The sequence below is a fragment of the Mytilus edulis genome, chromosome 3 (assembly GCF_963676685.1).
Source record: "Mytilus edulis chromosome 3, xbMytEdul2.2, whole genome shotgun sequence".
Taxonomy (NCBI): Eukaryota; Metazoa; Mollusca; class Bivalvia; order Mytilida; family Mytilidae; genus Mytilus; species Mytilus edulis.
The window spans coordinates 93,622,675-93,642,602 of record NC_092346.1 but is presented as its reverse complement, the minus strand read 5'-3'; the positions used below and the strand labels follow the sequence as shown (position 1 = coordinate 93,642,602).

The 19,928-nt window shown below is 31.2% G+C and overlaps 1 long non-coding RNA gene across 1 annotated transcript; it reads left to right on the top strand.

Annotated features, from left to right (window-relative positions):
* The first annotated feature begins 12,632 nt into the window (after positions 1-12,632).
* LOC139517799 (uncharacterized) lies at positions 12,633-14,782 on the top strand. Its single transcript, XR_011663206.1, has 3 exons — positions 12,633-12,731; positions 13,369-13,384; positions 14,704-14,782. It is a non-coding gene; the product is annotated as an uncharacterized lncRNA (long non-coding RNA).
* The last annotated feature ends 5,146 nt before the right edge of the window (positions 14,783-19,928 follow it).

Sequence of the window (19,928 nt, the reverse complement as noted above, 5' to 3'; positions counted from 1 at the left end):
GCCAATACAAACACATTGACGAGATGTGTAAGTACCGAGCCACGTCAAACGGATATCACATAAAACCATTCAACAGTAAAAGTAATCTTAATAATAGAACAAAAAGCGTTCACAGAATGGATGTTCTGGATATCACTTGGTAAATCGTTCCATAAAACGGCTGCTGCTTTGTCGAATCTCCTCTCCCCATAGGTTTTTGTTCTCACACGCGGTGTTGTTAATATCATGGCATTTTTTATCTGAGTGTTCGCATTGGTTTATATATATTAACGAGTTCTTGTAGGTAGACCGGTGCCTCCTCGTGCAAATCCTTGAACACATAGACGAGGAGTTTATATTGGCATCTGTATGTTACGGGGAGCCAATGTAGACACTTTAGGATTGGCGTTATGTGGTCGTATTTCCTCCTCCTTGTAATGACCCTGGCTGCAGTGTTTTGTACTCGCTGTAATCTTTGAATGGTAGTTGATGGAAGTCCATACAGCAATGCGTTCCCATAATCCAACCAAGAGGTTACAAGGGAACATACTAATGTTTTGCATGCTTCTACGGTAATAAAAGGACGAATTCGTCCAATGTTTCTTTCATAACAGTCTGAAAGGGCCAATATCCATACTCGACTGTACTGATTTTACTCGACCAGTCTGAATTGGTCTGAATTTTACTTGACTCAGTCTTAACCGTACTTGACTGTACTGATTTGTACTCGACCCTTACCTTTGACATTGAAAAAAGTCTGAAGTATTACTCGACCAGTCTGCAACAGTCTAAACCCCTTCTCGACCTGTACTCGACCTATTTTTTTCAGTCTTAACTATACTCGACCAAAGGTTTGAACATTACTTGACCTGTCTGAACCATACTTGACCAAATAACCTCTACGTCTTTTTAAATTTAACTGTTACAATTAAAAAAACTGACATGACAACAGCCACAATAGAATAAGATATATATAAAAAATCAGATTTTTATATACTTACATGTTTCTCAGATTTATCAAATTGAGAAGGTTAAATATAGATTCTACCACTGCATTGAGTGTGGTACGATATTTATCCATTCGAGACAGTCAAATATTCAAAATTGAACTGTCGAGAGTTGATACATATCGTATTACACGAGATTTGGTGGTGAAATCTGTTTCTCTAATGATTTCAAAATAATAAGCAGGCAACATGTTTTCTTTTCGAGTGATCCGCAAAAACATTTGTTTTTTTCTAAGTGACGTCATCAGGCATGGCCAACTTTTTTCATGCCGTCGCAATTGGAAATTTAGAGGAAAGCAAGAAAAGGAGTAGGTTCAGTAAGACCCCTTTTTGGCCCCAAAATAAAGCAGTTTTACAAAATTGTTTAAATGTAAACTGTAAGTTATAATTTGGAATGTATAATGCCTCTGCTACATAAATATGGGCTATTTTTTTGGCATTACAATGCACATATATCGGGCACTTGCATCATTAAGTCATGCTAAATTACGAAAATCTTCACAATTTCAGCATTTTAGTTAAATTTTAGACGGTTTGCGTCTTAAACGGAAGTGGCCGCATTCGTGTTCATTCTTGATATTGAAATGTAAGTTATTTTTAGTAATAACACATAACATATATAAAGGTCGAGGATGAACACGGATGCGGTCACTTTCATTTTTGACAAAAATCATCTGAAAAGTGAAATGTTTTGGCATATTTGACAGATTTATCATATTTAAGCTAGAATCGGAGCGTTTTTAATGAGTGAATCAGTTAAAATCTTTCACAAAAATAATTGAATCAATTAAAATAGACATTTAAGTGTTTAAAAAGTGTCTAAAATCATTCATCAGATCAACTTGAAATTTGAGGCCAAACCGGCCCTTACTGGACCTACTCCTTTGACGTCATAATTGCATTTTAACCAATAAAGACCTGAGATCAAAGGAACCACACGTTGAGTAGATTTTTTTATACTATTGGTGCAGATAGGGATTAATTGACGAAGAATTAGAGAATTCATATTATATTAAACAATAATTTAATTTCCTTAATTTTAAATTTTAAGAGTTTACACTTGTACTTCGGGTAATAAAACCTTATTAATGTGATTTTAACTTTAATCCTTATTTTCCAAAATATCTAAATAAAAACAACATAGGTTTCATGGTTACATACTGTATGTAGCAACAGTCAAAAAGATCACTTAAATTTTTTAACCTTATATTAGAAATATATCTTTTATTATAATTTTGAGTGAGGATTATAATTTTGGATATATATGTGTGATATATATCAAATTGAAAAAAGGATAAAAAAAATAAAAAATAATAATAATAATTAATAAAATTGTTCTTCTGATTAGTGAATTATGAATTAATACCTCCTGCTTCAATATCTGATTAAACGGATAAAACCTAGTCAGGGGGTATTAAGATAAGTAATACACGAGTTTAAGAAAAGTAGAGTTTTCTTTTTACATGTAAAACACACTGTACTGATGTAATTAAACCTTATAAAGTGCTTCTTGTATGTCATTTAATTTTGACGAACAATATGAATATTTGAATGAAATAAAAATTATTTCTAAACTATTGCAACTTTGCAACACATTTTTTTATAAAAGGTTATCAAGAATTATCAAGGATAATTGTGGAAGTTGAATTATAATAATTATATAAATTGTTAAAAGGTTTTACATATATGTATATCTGTGTAACTGTTGATAAGTATGGTGTTGAAGTAATATTGATATGCTTATTGTGAAATTTTGGTTTAAATGCTATAATGAATATATTTTTAGTTTGGAATTGTTGTTCAAATTTCCAGTTCATAAAATGGTAAAATACAATAGATATAGGAAGATGTGGTGTGAGTGCCAATGAGACAACTCTCCATCCAAATAACAATTTATAAAAGTAAACCATTATAGGTCAATGTACGACATTCAACACGGAGCCTTGGCTCACACAGAACAATAAAGATATAAAGGGCCCAAAAATTACTAGTGTAAAACCATTCATACGGGAAAACTAACGATCTATTCTATATTAAAAAAAAAGAAAAACGACAAACACGTATAAATTACATAAACAAACGACAACTACTGTACATCAGATTCCTGACTTAGGACAGGTGCAAATGTATAGATACAAAAAAAATTAGGTCTAGGTTGATTAAGACTTGGTCGAGTGTGGTTCGGGCTAGGCCAAGCATGATTCAGACTAGGTAGAGCATGGTTAAGACGGGTTTTAAAAAGTTAAGTACAAGTTCAGACTTTTAAGTGTGGTTCAGACTTACAGTCGAGTATTATCAAGTAAATGTCAGACCAATTCAGACTGGTCGAGTAAAAATCAGTACTGTCGAGTACAGATATAGGACATTTCAGATTTTTACTGATTTGTAGCGCTAGCAAAACAAACGGTGCAGCACATTGAGCAGGATCTGCCGTGCTTTCCGGGGCCCCTGTGTTCATCCCAAGTTTAAAGTGGGGTTTGTGAAGTTACGTTAAGTTTTCTGAATGTGCGCTGCAGCTGTAGTTCTTTGGTTTATTTACTTGTTTGCTAGGGAATTTTCAGTTCGATCTCGACTATGTTTTGTAGTATCAGCTACATAAAAAAACTCAAAAACATCGCTCTTAATGAGTTGAAACAGACATGATTCCTTATTAGTATATATAACCTATGGGGCACATCGACTAATGTTTTGTAGATATATAGTATCAATTAAATAAGAAAACTCGAAAACATCGCTTTTAATGAGGTGAAACAGACATGATGCCTTATAAGTATATATAACCTATGGGGCAGTTTGATTCCATTGATTTTGTCTTTTTTAAAGATTTTTCAAGATGTAAACAAGTATATCATTTATGTATTAGTATGTTAATTATACTTTGGAATAAGTATCTATAAATTTGAATAAAATCAATTCCGTCTTCGTAAAAACAAATGATGCGGTTAACTTTTTTTAAATACTCTAGGTAAGGATTTATTAATATTTCAATACTAGAACAGTTACAAACCACTGTACACAGTTTTGATGATAATGTACTTTCTGGAATTTCATTTTCAAAAGTTTGGGAAGAGTGTGATCCACATAATGAACGCGGGCATTTGTTTGTATAGAAAGTATTTATGCTTTAATTTTATCATAATCAGCTAGATTAAATGTTTTTCTCTCTCAAATAAACAATACTAGTATACGAGATTGGTATTCTATTAGCATTTATGCTTCGCCGTGAGTTTTTTTTATCTAGGAGACAGCAAATTTCAATTGTCATTCTATAGATGAAGCCTTAATCCAAGAAGACGTTTTGTGTTGCCCTAAAGCCTCGGTCACACCGTACCGGATAAGACGAACGAACGCCTAACGGATAAAAATAAAAGTTGTCCGTTGACAAATTTGTTATCCATTGAAAGTTCTTTAAAGTACTGACCAAATAAAACGGACGCTTAACGAATGCAATACTTTCCGGAAAAAATATAGAAAAGGTACAACATCCACGCCAGTAAAACTTCATTTGCAACCGTCAAAACGTCAATTGACAGCATCAATTATTCAACTACGCAATGGTACATATATTCCTTCACTTACAAACGATTAACTAAACTGGAGGCTGACGACGGTTATCAATTTCATTTTTTTTTATCTCATGGTTTACTTCCAATTTTTTGAATATTTACACCAACAGAACACAGAACATAAAAAAATACAATCAAAATTTAATTAACATTTGAGATATTTATTGTCTTTCAGAATTTGGGATCGTTCACTTCAGGTTTGAGTGTAAAGACGTAATTCGGTTAAAACTTTGATCCGATTTTGACTAATTGTTACTGTTTAAAACAATAAGTTAAACCAGACAATACATGCAAAGCATGACTGCATTTAGAAAAATTAGAACGCATGTGATAGAATGAAAACTCATATTACAAATTTACTGTTTTGACTTTATGGTAAATAAATACGTACGACCATGCATTATGAATTCAATTTGTTTTTATTGAGGAAAATAGCATAAGGTATACAATTGCACTAATAAAATTCCGAACACAAACTCTTTTCAGAGCGACATTTTCAAAATGAATAAATGAAAAACACATAATATGATAAATATCGTTTTCCCATGATATTGTGAGACAATGCAAAGCAATGTCAATGTGTTGAAGGACTGTTTTTACAATTATTTTTTTCAACTTTGTCAATCGTTATTTTGATGTGTTTTTTTAGTTCTACAACTTCATATATGTTAATAAATACATACGTATATATGTGTGTCTGTCGTTTATGATAATAAACATGATATCTTTGAAGATATTAGTGGAAATATTTTTTTGAAATCTAGGATTCAGTATGAGACACAAAATATTATGCATAGCTTTACAATAACAGATGTTAAAAAACTAATATTAATAAGACTATTTACGCTATCCCATGACTCAGAGGTAAATAATTTTGTTGAATTTCATGTTTATTTCTTCGATTGTCACTTTTTTTTAATTTAATTTTCACTTAAGTTTAAATGAATATAATGATAAGACATTTAGTATAATAAATTAGTTAAAACATAGCTGAGAGGATGTATATGATAGAGAAGATTATTACCCCTTGAATAAGCATTATCAGCCTTTGCTTTCCCGCGGTTGACAATGTTTTTTTCTATGTGTAATAATCTGCTCTATCATCCTCTCAGCTACGTGTTATTTATATACTGGTTTAGAACAAACAGACAACACATTTTATATAATAACTGCATCTCGTTGCTGTCTATCATTTCGGCGAACCTAACATATGATTTCTATAAAGAGGAATGACTGGCAACAAATTCATAATTATGTATTCACAGCAATTCGGTAAAATTTTGATTTTTTTCTAATCGTTTATTTTTATAGTTCACCATTGTGTTTAGTATCTATTTAGAACCTACATTTTTATAGAACTTTTAAATCACTTTGAATAAAAAATTTTAAGTTTTGGAAGTCGAAGTTGAATCAAAACTACGATACTTAGTTTTGATATGTCTTTTTTATCATTTTATAAACGTTTGTATTAGTACATATACACATTCGTGTATTACCAGGATCATCAAAATATATTAGTATGCGCCGTGGTCATCAAACTAAATTATAATTAGGCTAATCAATGTTGATTATTACTTGAAAGCTTTGATGATAATTTAAATAAAGTCTACATGAAAAAGAACCCCTCTGAACAAATAACGCATACTGCATTTCGATAAATCAAGCGATGAAATCTATTACATGAACAAGCTAAATCGGAATAATATAAAGATTAATTTTCATATAATATTGTTTCAATATTCAACCTATCAGTATGTAGTTATTTTAAATGAGCACAAGTTCATGTAATTATAATTGTAATAGACTAATAAGTGTATTTCGTCTATTTATTTTGTTCTTTAATTCCTTATGAATATTAAGATGATTACATTACCAAAAAAAATAACTCTTCTCTTTATAAGATATCATATATGCACTTGACTTTCATTGCACTTCAGTACTTTAAACTTTAAATCATATATTTAATTCCTATATTCTAAAGTTAAAGTTTTTCACATTGGAACAAATGATGTGCATCAAAATTGTACAGATAAGATTATTCAAACATTATCAATATATTAATTGCGTACTTAACCAATATTAACAAATAAAATGGACTTAAACTTCCTGAATGACGTGGTAAATTATCAAGAATGCATCGTTAGGGTAGTATTTGTTTGCTCCATTACCGAAGAGTTATTTTTGCTAGTATTTTCACAAATGCAGTTACAATAGATCATTGAAATGATAGGGACTCGATATCTATTTGGGTTTTAACCGCATTTTAAACTTCATGATTTAATGCAAATCTTCGTTATTTTGGCATTTGTTTTACAATTCACTTTTTGAAAATGAAAAAAGTCTATTCTACTTTAGAATAATATACAAATATGTGCTTGATTGAAACTTTAATGGTAATATGTTCCAGAAAAAATACAAACCGAATCAAACAACAAATTGCAGATATTTAGAAAATCCTTGCAACAAGTGTCAGCATATTTCTCCACTGGAGACAGTTAAATGTTAATATTTAAGCAAAAGGCTTGTTTTGCTTTTTAAATATTAAAATCTAACTGTTGAGAGTGAAGAAATATCGTAAAACAACAATTAGAGTTTATGTGCCTTTATATTCTTATCCTAAATAGTATCATAATGATTCAATTCATTCCTGCCAAAAATTGATGTGTACGAAAAAAAATATTCATGAATTGAAAAGCATCTCCCAGTGATTTATCCATTCAATCATATAGCTTAACAAAAATATATGTAACCGACCTTTTTAAAAATCTATGAATATTTTAATTTATCATACCTTCTATTCATTTAAAGGAATGTGATTAGTTGAAAACGTCCGTGTGGAGACCGTGTATATTCAATATTAGGTTAGTAGGGAGGCGGGGCTTATATCAATACACAGTTAGAAGTTGTGTTACGTCCCTTTATAAAAAAACAAAACGGTTCTGAGAAAAATCTTAAAGGTTTTAACAGACGAAGAAATTGATGATGAAGATTGAAATAAATCCATAAAACACATTTAAACAAAACAAGTTGTTATCGTTGGCATCTGTTTTTGTATGATCAACGTAAGTAGTTTCTTAATGCTAACGATATTGACGACTTGATCATTTTGATAGATCACTAGTCTAAATATCACACGTTAGGATAGTCGGTAATAAAAATTCGTTACATAGTGTGCTTCTGACATAAAACGGTATATATGGGTCAGTAAATTCCATCTTGGGATTCGAGTTCGCTCTCTGCCCATAAGGAATTTTCTTATCCCATGTAAATCGTATTTGGTCACTAGCACACTATGCAACTTATCATATTTTCTTTCTTCAGAACACTTAAAATGTCGTAATATTTCGAATCTCTTTCAATTTTGGAAAATGTTGCAAATTTTTCCTTTTAACTCAAAATCATTTTGTTTTGGAACAGTAAGAGTGACAAATTGTTCAAAGTTTCTTACTACTCCCCTATACAGATTTAAGTAATGTTTACTATGCCCCGCCTCTCTAAAGTAACATTGTTAGAAAAAATAAAATATGAAAAAGGAAATGGAGACTGACTGACTTATAATCATAGACTATAATAGATGAGTTTTTCTGCAATGGCGTCACTTTCACGATAACCTCAAAATTTTGGTGGGTTGCGTGTTGCTTAGTCTTTAGTTTTATATGTTGTGTCTTGTGTACTATTTTTTAGCTCACCTGGCCCAAAAGGCGTCCGTCGTCCGTCGTCCGTCGTCCGTCGTCCGTCGTTAACTTTTACAAAAATCTTCTCCTCTGAAACCACTGGGCCTTTAACCAAACTTAGCCACAATCATCATTGGGGTATCTAGTTTAAAAAATGTGTGGCGTGACCCGGCCAATTAACCTAGATGGCCGCCATCCCTAAAAATAGAACATGGGGTAAAACGCAGTTTTCGGCTAATAACCTAAAACCAAAGCATTTATAGCAAATCTGACATAGGTAAAATTGTTTATCAGGTCCAGATTTACAGCCCTGAATTTTCAGATGAAAAGGATAACCCGTTGTTGGGTTGCTGCCCCTGAATTGGTAATTTCAGGGAAATTTTGCTGTTTTTTGTTATTATCTGGAATATTATTATAGATAGAGATAAACTGTAAACAGCAATAATGTTCAGCAAAGTAAAATTTACAAATAAGTCAACATGACTAAAATGGTCAGTTGATCCCTTTAGGATTAACTGCCCTTTATAGTTTTTTTTACCATTTTTCGTAAATCTTAGTAATCTTTTACAAAAATCTTCTCCTCTGCCACTACTGGGCCAAATTTTTCCAAACTTGGCCACAATTATCTTTGGGTAATCTAGTTTAAAAAATGTGTCCGATGACCTGGCCATGCAACCAAGATAACCGCGTTGGCTAGAAATAGAACATAGGGGTTAAATGCAGTTTTGGGCCTATAACTAAACAAGCAAAGCATTTTAGAGCAAATCTGACGCCTGTAAATTGTTTATCAGGTTAAGATCTATCGGCCCTGAAATTTTCAGATAGATCGGCCAACCCGTTGTAAGGTTGGTGCCCCTGAATTAGTTATTTTAAGGAAATTTTGCCGTTTTTTGTTTATTATCTTGAATATTATTATAGATAGAGATAAACTGTAAACAGCAATAATGTACAACAAAGAAAGACCTAAAAATAAATCAACATGACTAAAATGGTCAATTGACCCCCTAAGGAGTTATTGTCCTCCATAGTCAATTTTTAACAATTTTCATGAAATTTGTAAATTTTTACTTACATTTTCCACTGAAATTACGGGGCCAAGTTCATTATAGATAGAAATAATTGTAAGTAGCAAGAATGTTCAGTAAAGTAAGATGTACACACACATCACCATCACCAAAACACAATGTTGTCATGAATCCATTGAATCATGAATGCGTCCTTTGTTTAATATTCACATAGACCAAGGTGAGCGACACAGGCTCTTTAAAGCCTCTAGTTTTCTGTTTGTCTTTGTCATTATTAGCCCCATGTTGTCATTTTATTTTCTATCTTTTAGTTTGACTGTCCCGCAGGTATCTTTTGCCCTTCTTTCATACGTTTAATTCCTAGCTTTTCAGTCCACTCCTTCGCCACTGTAATGTTGATGGACAGAAGGATACACGGATAAAAAACGGTGTACTATAATACATCCCATCTAAGAAAGGCTTATGAAAGTATTTTACCAATATTGTTGATTCGTTATATTATGAGATTCTAAAAAAACTAAGGAACTTGAATATGATAGGTATGTTAAAAACTCTAAGATGTATTTGGCTCATTATGAAATACGACCTTGAGTATGACACTTTCACGGCTCTTGTAAAAATAAAACTGTTTGAATTGAAACAAGTGACAACAATGATACTATCTTTTATAAAGATTTTGTCAAATTAGCAATAAAGATAAATTTACTGCATAGTAATATTGGAAAATATTTTTCCGGAAACCAGTTAAACTATTTTATTCGAAAAATAGGTAAAGGGTTTCTTCTGTCGAATTGGTGCTAGATAATTGATACTAATGGAATAATTTTAGAATAAACTAACAATCGCAACTCGGACATTTTCGAGGTTCAATTACTTAACGCTAGTCAATAAAGTATTTTAATATCAAATCGTAAAACAATCAACATTCGTAGATGACCAGTAATGGTCAAGGTAACATGTATTTTTGGTGTTTTTATTATTGTTTAATTTTCACTGGCTGTCATTGGTTCTCACCTCCAGTTTTCTTGATTAAACATATATTGACACGTTAATCATATTAGAAGATGAGAGAAACGTGCGTTATCATTTTTGCTGAAAGATAGAAAGAAAAAAAAAGAAAAAAGGGGGGGGGCAGCCTATATTTTGTCTTTTAATGTTTTTTTCTATATAGCTCCTGTCTTTTTTATCCGCTATATGGATGATGTCCTCTCACAAAATATATCAAAATTTGGAAACAAGTTTAAACGCATCAATCCAATCTAACTAGAGATTAAAGATACATCAGATACAATACATTATGTCTCATATATTGACTTACATCTAGAAATTGACAATGAGTGGCGATTGAAAACAAAACTGTACGACATAAAGGATGATTTCAGTTTCCCAATTTTTAACTTTCCATTTCTATTTTTACTACACATGTCAACAATATCTTTGATAATGTTTGAATATTTTCGTTAAATTTTTGAAGAGAGAAATGCAAAGTTTGAAGAGCTTATGTCAATTCCTTACTGAGAAATTTATTAACTGGAACTAATAACTGTCATATATATTTGTTGCTTAGACAAGATGCACATGATAATTCTAATTGTTTTAACCACTAAAGATCTCGAAACTTTGATTCGTTCTGACTCACTGTCAGCTGTTTAAATACACCAATGGACACCTACCAGCAACTGTTAATATAAATGTACCAATGAAAGCTATGTTAGTTCAATGTTACATAGGTATACCATTTATCTAATATTGCACAAAAATTCAGTTTGGTCTACTTCTGAAATTAAAATTGAGACAAATCAAAGAGACAACAACCCGACCAAAGAAAAAAACAACAGCAGAAGGTCATCAACAGGTCTTCAATGTAGCGAGAAATTGCCGCACCCGGAGGCGTCCTTCACCTGGCCACTAAACAAAACATATAAGATTTTGTGTCAAATTTATGTTTTATTTGCAGTGCACAAGCTTATATCACGAACAAATGGGGCATTTTCCAAAAACGAAAAAAAAATCGAATTATTTTTAAACTCGTTCATATCTTTCTCCTCCCTTCATCCACTTTATTATCTTTTTTCACGATTCTTTCCACAAATTTTTTTTTAAATATGATTACCTTCACATGTCACATGCATGTCTGACATATATATATAATGTTTGTGCTCATTGAAATATATATAATTACATGAACTTTAATTTGTATTGTTCGGAAAAAAGAGATAACATATGGAAAAGAATTGGGGATTTTATAGCGTTTTTGAAACTTTATACTTAAAATTACAAAGCAATATAAATAGACATATGTAATCAATGTTTTCCCAAAAACTTAAATTTTCACTTGATGTCGTAATTAAAATTATGCTACGATAGGCGGATCGGGGTATTTCCTATAGAATGTTAGATTGATTGAGAAATTTTATTTGTTTTCTGAGAATTGAATGTATATTTGGAATACGTTATTACCAAGGGTACTCTGTTGTTTTCTTTCCTTGTTTTTTTTCTGTAAAATATAGTAGCCGTTTAAAATGTCGATATTTTTTAATTAAAAGTGAATAAGTTGTTGTATCTCTGTAAGTAGCGCTTTTATTTCTACTCTTCTGATTTTGTTATGTTCTTCTGTTGAAAATAATCTTTTCGCGTTCATTAATAAAAAGGTCAATTCCGATTTGGACATCTCAGTGGTATTTTCAAAATCTTCAAATCTCGTAGCTGCATTTGAAATTCCACAAAATATTATGATGCTTGCGGTCAAATAGTTCCATCAAGGACCAATAGTTGGAACTGCTGACCTGTCAAAAAGTTTAACGCTTGCTATTTGAAATATAGTCAAAATATTGCTTTATGTATAAAATGATAATTGAAGTATACTATAAAAAAAAATCAAATTATAATATGACGTGCTTCTTTTGCTTTGTGGATAAACACATGCTCTAAATCCAATAAAATGTGATTGCATATGCGTATATTGACTACATAAAAATAATTATTATTTATATCAAACTGGCATGCATTATATATATATTTCATTTCTTAAAACACTTCGAAACTCTTTAATAATGCACATGTTGTTTATCATGAATGTAGTGTGTTGCAATTGGAAACTGACATATTTGACCTAGATACAATACTAGTAATCGTTCATGCTGGCTGTTCAACAGTCCTCTAAAAGATCACATTGCCAGTCGTTTGCTTGCTTTCGTGATTATTTTTTCCGAGTGAAATCGAGGGCTAAAATAACACGAAGATAATGCCTAACCAGGTTAAAACTACAAAAGGCATAGTTTGCATAAATCATTTCTTAATTGAACCACGTATTTACAGGTATTGAGAAATAAAGATCGCCTAAATTATTTTATTATTATTTGTGTATTTTCAGATGTTATTTAACTTACGTATTGATTAAACGTCATGTGGTGCAATTGTACTGGTGTACTTGACCATTGATGCAAGGAACGAATATTGAATATTAAATGACTGATACAGGTTTGTTTAATGTTATATTAATAATTGATTCACGAATAAAAATATGTCAGCTGTGCTCTATATTAGAGATAAAATTAAACAAACCATGACAAGAAGACTGAAGTAACGTAAGTGCTTACAATCACATCAAGGTCAACTTTTCTGCCAACTTGTACCTAGAAGTGATTATTGCAACATAGACGATAAACAACCCTTTAACTTCCAATTACACATGCAACTCTTATCCTTGGCATTATATTTGTACGGAATTTCAAAAGAAGATGATAAGGTTTGCAATGAGTATTTAAGACAAACTTTGTCCAAAACAGACACTGCCTGTTGACATCAGTTGACAATTTTAATTTATATTTGATTTCTAGTTAGGATCGAAGATCGATACTTGTTTTGTTTGATTTAAAATATTTGAATCCTTCATGTAAAGGTTAACAGTATATGCTATCAAAGAAAGCCTTTCCAAACTTTTTTAACGAAGCCAACTTTGCCTTTGCTACAGACCCGTCGGAAGTTAAACGCGTATGACAGGATAAAAGTGTTCTTTATTAGGTACCCATAGACCGTAAGATATAAAAGTAAAATCTATAAATTGAAAACGAAAAGAATATTTGTTTTCTCTATAATCTTTGATGTATTTTTTTAGGGTTGCCTACTAACAGGTAAGTCGTGATATAGTTATGAAAACGAGTAATAATAACAAAACCATAATGTTTATTCAGAACTAAATGATCATTACGATCACACAATTTCAAAAACGACAAGAGCGGAAACAGACCGTTTATGAATATTCAAATTAAATCATTATAGAAAAATAAAATGATTATTTCTCTCAACAGGCCATGCCCATATAATTGTGTGTATATGACTGTTGTACCCATATTGTGACTATTGGAACATTCCAGTTAATTTCTGACAGGTGGGGATGAATGGAGAGATTTTTTTTAAATACGTATCCAAAAAAAACATCATGAAAAACTACCTATCAGATCTAAAAATTAAGACCTACCAGATGTAGAGTTTCTGTTCATATTGGGTGAATGGGCTTTTACGGGAAAATCTGCAAGGATTGTTCCGATCAGAATTTTAAATACAATACCAGATAATGCATGATACGAAACTGTTTACATTCCAAAGCACCCCTAAGATCTAACATCGTCATTTGTGTAACCCCTAAGATGTAATTATTTTTAATTGTTTACTGCTGCAAGACCCTCATAAGTTTTATGCGTATAAGCATACGTGTAAGATGTATAAAGTATCACCCCTCAGAAAGGATAATCCACCTTCCTTTAGCAGATTTTAACTGGAATAGCCCAGTTTACCTAGTATGTCTGTTTTATTGCATGTAGCACATCGTTGAATTGGGATGGAATTTGATACAAATGTCGCACAAGTGAGAGGTTTAGCGCTATAAAAAAAGATTCAATTCACCATTTTCTACTTTAAAAACTGATTGTACCAAGTCAGGAATATACCAGTTAATGTCCATTCGTTTGATGTGTTTTATCATTTGATTTTGCCATTTGATAAGCAGCTTTCCGTTTTGAATTCTATCGATGTGATTTTAATTGTTTTTACATGTAGAGATATGCTACACAAAGTTAGACAATGAAATTAGTTATAGAAACAGTAGCCTAATAATTATCAGATTGAACTTTTATTTTTTGTATTGATGTTTTAATATCTCAAACACTAAGAATATAAGTGTTTGATTGGTTATTTTTGTAACGATTTAAAATAATATTCTAAAAAGTTACAATGCTTTACTTTTTTTAATTGTTATTTGGATGGAGAATTGTCTCATTGACACTTACACCACATCTTCCTATATCTAAAATCTAAACTATATGAAAAATAAAGAAACATTTTAGATTTAATAAAAGAAATCATAAAAGGGGGGGGTATAATAGTATGTTTATATGTTTAAAAAAAAAATTACTTATATTAATATATCACTGTTTTGCGCAATACTTTGCAGACATAAAAGTAGTAAAAATGATGATGACAATGGCAGCAATTTGTCAGTTTACTCACCTTTATTTATCAGTAAAGAGTTGAGCTCAAGTGAATGTAGTGAAAAAAGTGAAAACAGCAGTGCAAGTTGTGAAAGTATCAAAGTAAGTATTAAGTACATGTATTAGAAATGATCTTTCATATATGCATGTTTCCTTTTTATAGCAATCCATGTTCTTTAAAAGTTTTTTTTCCATTTTGATCATAAAGCTCCTGAGTTTATTTTGTCCTTTTTTTAGCGTCAAGGACGGAGGTAAATCCATAATGTAATGGATTTTATACTCCAAAGGTTTCATCAGCTCAGTATTCAATGATTCAGTAGTAAACTTGTCGTTGTTCCAGCAGATAAAACCTTAATAGTATTGCCGTCGAATGTCATAACCACTTTTTGCAATGCCTCACACAAGAGCTTGGAATAACTCATTTGTTCTTCTTTCATTTGATATTAACATCAAAGAAAACGGTGGAAATATACCGTCATTATACTGGATACCTTAACTTAAGAAAAACTCAGTATAAGGACCGAAATAGCTGGATTATCAAAATGTTCGACTAAACATACTTCTTAATTATTGAATAAAAGTCTTTCTACAGTTAAAGATGGCCTGCAGAGTATATCCAACCAGTGGCGGCAATCAGATGTGAATTCTCATAAATTCTACAGATCAACTGCTAGATTTAGATCATTGTTTTTTTTTAATTTTACTCATGTTTTATTGATAGTTTTTCACATTTGTTAGTTGATACATCAAATACCGGTACCTTATCCCGGCCTCGTTAACCGTTAGTAGTATATAATAAATTTTGTTAGTATTTGTTAGTTTAATTTGTGTTTGAAACATACATATATAAATTATAATATAATCCGACTGATTGTTAGTCAATTACAAATAGAAAAAAATACAATATAATAGATATAGGAAGATGTGGTGTGAGTGCCAATGAGACAACTCTCCATCCAAATAACAATTTAAAAATTAAACCATTATAGGTTAAAGTACGGCCTTCAACACGGAGCCTTGGCTCACACCGAACAACAAGCTATAAAGGGCCCCAAAATTACTAGTGTAAAACCATTCAAACGGGAAAACCAACGGTCTAATCTATATAAACAAAACGAGAAACGAGAAACACGTATATATTACATAAACAAACGACAACTACTGTACATCAGATTCCTGACTTAGGACAGGTGCAAACATTTGCAGCGGGATTAAACGTTTTAAAGGGCCCAAACCTTCTCCCTTTTTCTGAAACAATAGCATAACATCACAACATATAAAAACATACGATAAAATATCAATTAGCAGACTTAACTCAATCAAAAAACGTATAATTACACAATGAACGAATAAATTTGATCTGCGATATCTGAATACAAATGCACAGTTAATTAAATATTAGAGACAAACATTCATGACCAAAAGGCTAACAAACAAATTCAAACACACTGAGAAATATTTAACCAATCAATGTTCACTTTAGAAAAAAACCGTTTTTTTTTATAATCTTGAAGTTTATACAAATGTTGTAAGAATAAGTGAAAAATCAAAGCTGGTATACAGCCAAGATCCATATAAATAAAAAATGACAAAAAAGCATTATAAACAGTATCAACAGGTCGAATTAACAAGAAAATACGATTTGAGAGTACTCGCAGTAACTGACAGCTAGTTAAAAGCCAAAACCAATTAATAGTAAAAAATCATGCATCAGAGACTAAAATCGACTAAAACACATCACAGGGATTTAGTATTTTAACGTCATTAATAGTCAAAGAAGACATGACTTGTGCAATGCCAAAAATAAATGTATCGACAGGTAGTAGTATAGTGAAGAGCGACTTCTATAGAAATAAAAGTTAACGTGGCTGTGTCCCCTATACATCTCGCCTCAAAAGATAATGAAATTTAGTTATGTTTTAATTTGCTAATGACAAAATCAATATTAGTGCCAATGTGAACTATATTCAGAGATCTAATTACAATATTGGTACGATAACCCTTACTTATAAGTTTGTTTAAAGGTTCGATGAGTTTACAAGGATCACATAGTGATTTCCTCGCTTTAAGTACAATATTACCATAAAATTTAGGATGAGAAATACCATTTTTAATAAGCTTTCTACAGGTATAGCCAAATTTACTAATCAAATCTTTGTATCTATGAAAGAATTTAGTAAAAGTTTTAAGTAATTTATGGTATCGAAATCACTGACACAACAATTTACCAGTGATGCATTGATTACGTTCGTTAAAATCTATGACATCAGACCACACACGGGCAAACCGAACGAGTTGCGATATATAAACACCGTATGATGGAGCCAAAGGCACATCGCCGTCTAAAAAAGGAAAATTAACAATAGGAAATGAAAAATCGTCTCTTTTGTCGTAAATTTTAGTGTGAAGTTTCCCGTTTGAATTTGAAATGTCTAAATCTAGAAAAGGACAACTGCTGCTGTTTATGTTAGATTTAGTTAAAGTAAGTTCGTTTGGGTAAATTTCTGAAGTATATTTAGAGAACTCTGGATTATTCAACGAAAAAATATCATCCAGATAACGGTAGGTATTTTTGAATGTATCAACCAAATGTAACAATGATGGGTCTTTACTGAGTTTGGTCATAAACTGAGATTCATAGCAATATAGAAAAACATCTGCTATTAAAGGGGCACAGTTGGTGCCTATAGGAATACCTACTACCTGACGATACACTTTATCGCCGAAACGTACATAAATGTTATCAAGCAGAAAGTTTAAAGCTTCAATCATATCCTCACATTTCCAGTAAGTGTATCTAGCATACTTTCCTTTTTCGTTACAGAAAAAGGCCTTAAACGAGTTACAGCAAATAAAATTACAATGAGATTTTTCGAAAGACCATTTTATCAAATACAAAAACTTTTTCTTTATAAGATTGTGTGGAAGTGTAGTGTACAGAGTAGAAAAATCATAACTGTCAACAGAATTGTAAGGACCATTGAAAGCATGTATTTTATCTAAAACCTCTAAAGAATTTTTTACACTCCAAAAATAATTAATACCATTATTTTCATAAGCTTTATTACAAAAGTTAATAACCAGTTCTTTGATAGTAGTAAGGGAGGTGGTTAGAAGCACTGATAGATTAGTAGTAGAACACTTACTCGAAGCGGAGATGAAACGGAATTTAAATGGTTTTTTGTGTAATTTCGGTAACCAGTACATGGTAGGGACTTTCAAATGTTCGGAAGATGCTTTAAGCTGGGCAGTGGCAGTGGTATGCTTGTTAACGATTTGACTCTCTGTGGTGCGCACTGACCAGAATGTAGAGGAATTGATAATTTCGTTTTGAAGAACTTTCGTGTAGTATATGCGTCACACCACCACTACATTATTTGCTGCCTTGTCTGCCGGTACGAACACAAACCGCTCTGCGAGTTCCTTGAGTTTGTTTTTTTATTCTAGAAATGGGTATATCATGGTTCCTATTATTAATTTCAGAATTGTTTTCTAAATGAGATATTCGAATATCAACAGTATTCATAATTTTATTCAAATAACTGTCTAAAGATTTTTTATCGGATTTTTCACGTTTGCACCAATTTTTACAATAGGCAGACAGAGCGTCTTTAATGACCTGACGACACTGTTTCCAATCTATTGTAGATGGAGGACGGTATTTCGGTCCTTTCTTTAGAAAAGTTATGACTTCACGGTCATCGACTATGTTGAGGTCTCCTGTGATAACATGACCATAGGGAACATATTTAAAACTAGATGTTTCGCAATCTCAAGTGGAAGGAACATTATTTTTTATATTGACGTCTGTTGTAATTGACGTATAATTGAAAATCAAATTTCTGCTCGTTTTTTTATAAGAATACGAAATAATGGGTTGTTCTATATTATCAAAATATGGAGGTATTAAGCTATAGACAGAAGAGTCAGTGAATATGCTAGACAAATTAATAAAATCAATACCTCTATTTATATATTTTAATTTGAGAAAATGTCGTTTACGATTTTCAGGTTTATCAATAATAGGAAAAAGCCTGTGATGACAAAAGGCTGTAATAATACGGGTGTATTCATAAAATGGGCTAAAAAAAGAAATTTTATCACACTCAAGAAAAATAGCATATAATTTACTTATAGGTATCTGACCCAGTTTGCATAATACTTGATGTCTGCCATTATTCTTTATTATAGATAACAGATCAGCAAGTTTATAATTTATACGATGTTTAATACGTTGATTGCGGTTCTTGCGTTTACCATGAGACCTATTATTTCTAAGTCGTTTATCAACAATATTAATGACATCGATATGAGTTTTAGATATGTTCCCCTGCCCTAATAGTTTATCATTTAGACCGAGAGGATAAGCTGTTTGAAGTCTTTTTATCCAAAACAATTCGCGAACTTCGCGTGATTTTTCAAATTGCTTGTGTGATTCTCCTGGTTGTTTTTGAACGGTTTCGAGCGGTTGGAATTTTATATATTTCAGATTATGATTATGCTTATCTAAATGCTGATATACTAAACTTTTGAATTTATATAAGCATATATAATTGCAAATAAAAACATATTTCCTTAAAAAATATGAGTGTGAAAGATTATAACATGTACTGGAACCCCTGGGATAAAATCATTAATTAATTTAATAGTGAACTATTTTATATAGATGTGCCTGAAATGTAATTTCCATGATCACTATATATTTTTTTATGAAAATGTTATACTTCATCCATATTTATATCATATCGTATTATTAGTTATTTATTTTTGTTTACTCTTTTTTGCTTGATTATGCTTATTTTTCTTGCTTGCTTTATTATGTGCCACTAGAGATAATTAATGTAAATGCCTGTTAATCCATGAATACAAAAAATAAATTATAAAAAAAATATGTAATTGCAAATCATTAACATTTATAATTACGTAGTTTTGTACCGTATTTGATTTAGATCATAATCTTTGCAATTTTGTAGCAACACTAAGACCCTTGATTTGTCTACGCTTTACACTACTTTTCCCCATGCTCAATTGAATATCATCTTCACCACCTCATTAAGCAGAACTTAAAACAAAATGGGTATCTAAATAAAAATTTCTTATATTGTCATATAATAATTCTTTTGTTTGTGAAGAACTGCACTGATTCTATCAGATTATACCGTAAAGATGTTAAATAAAATGCTATTCT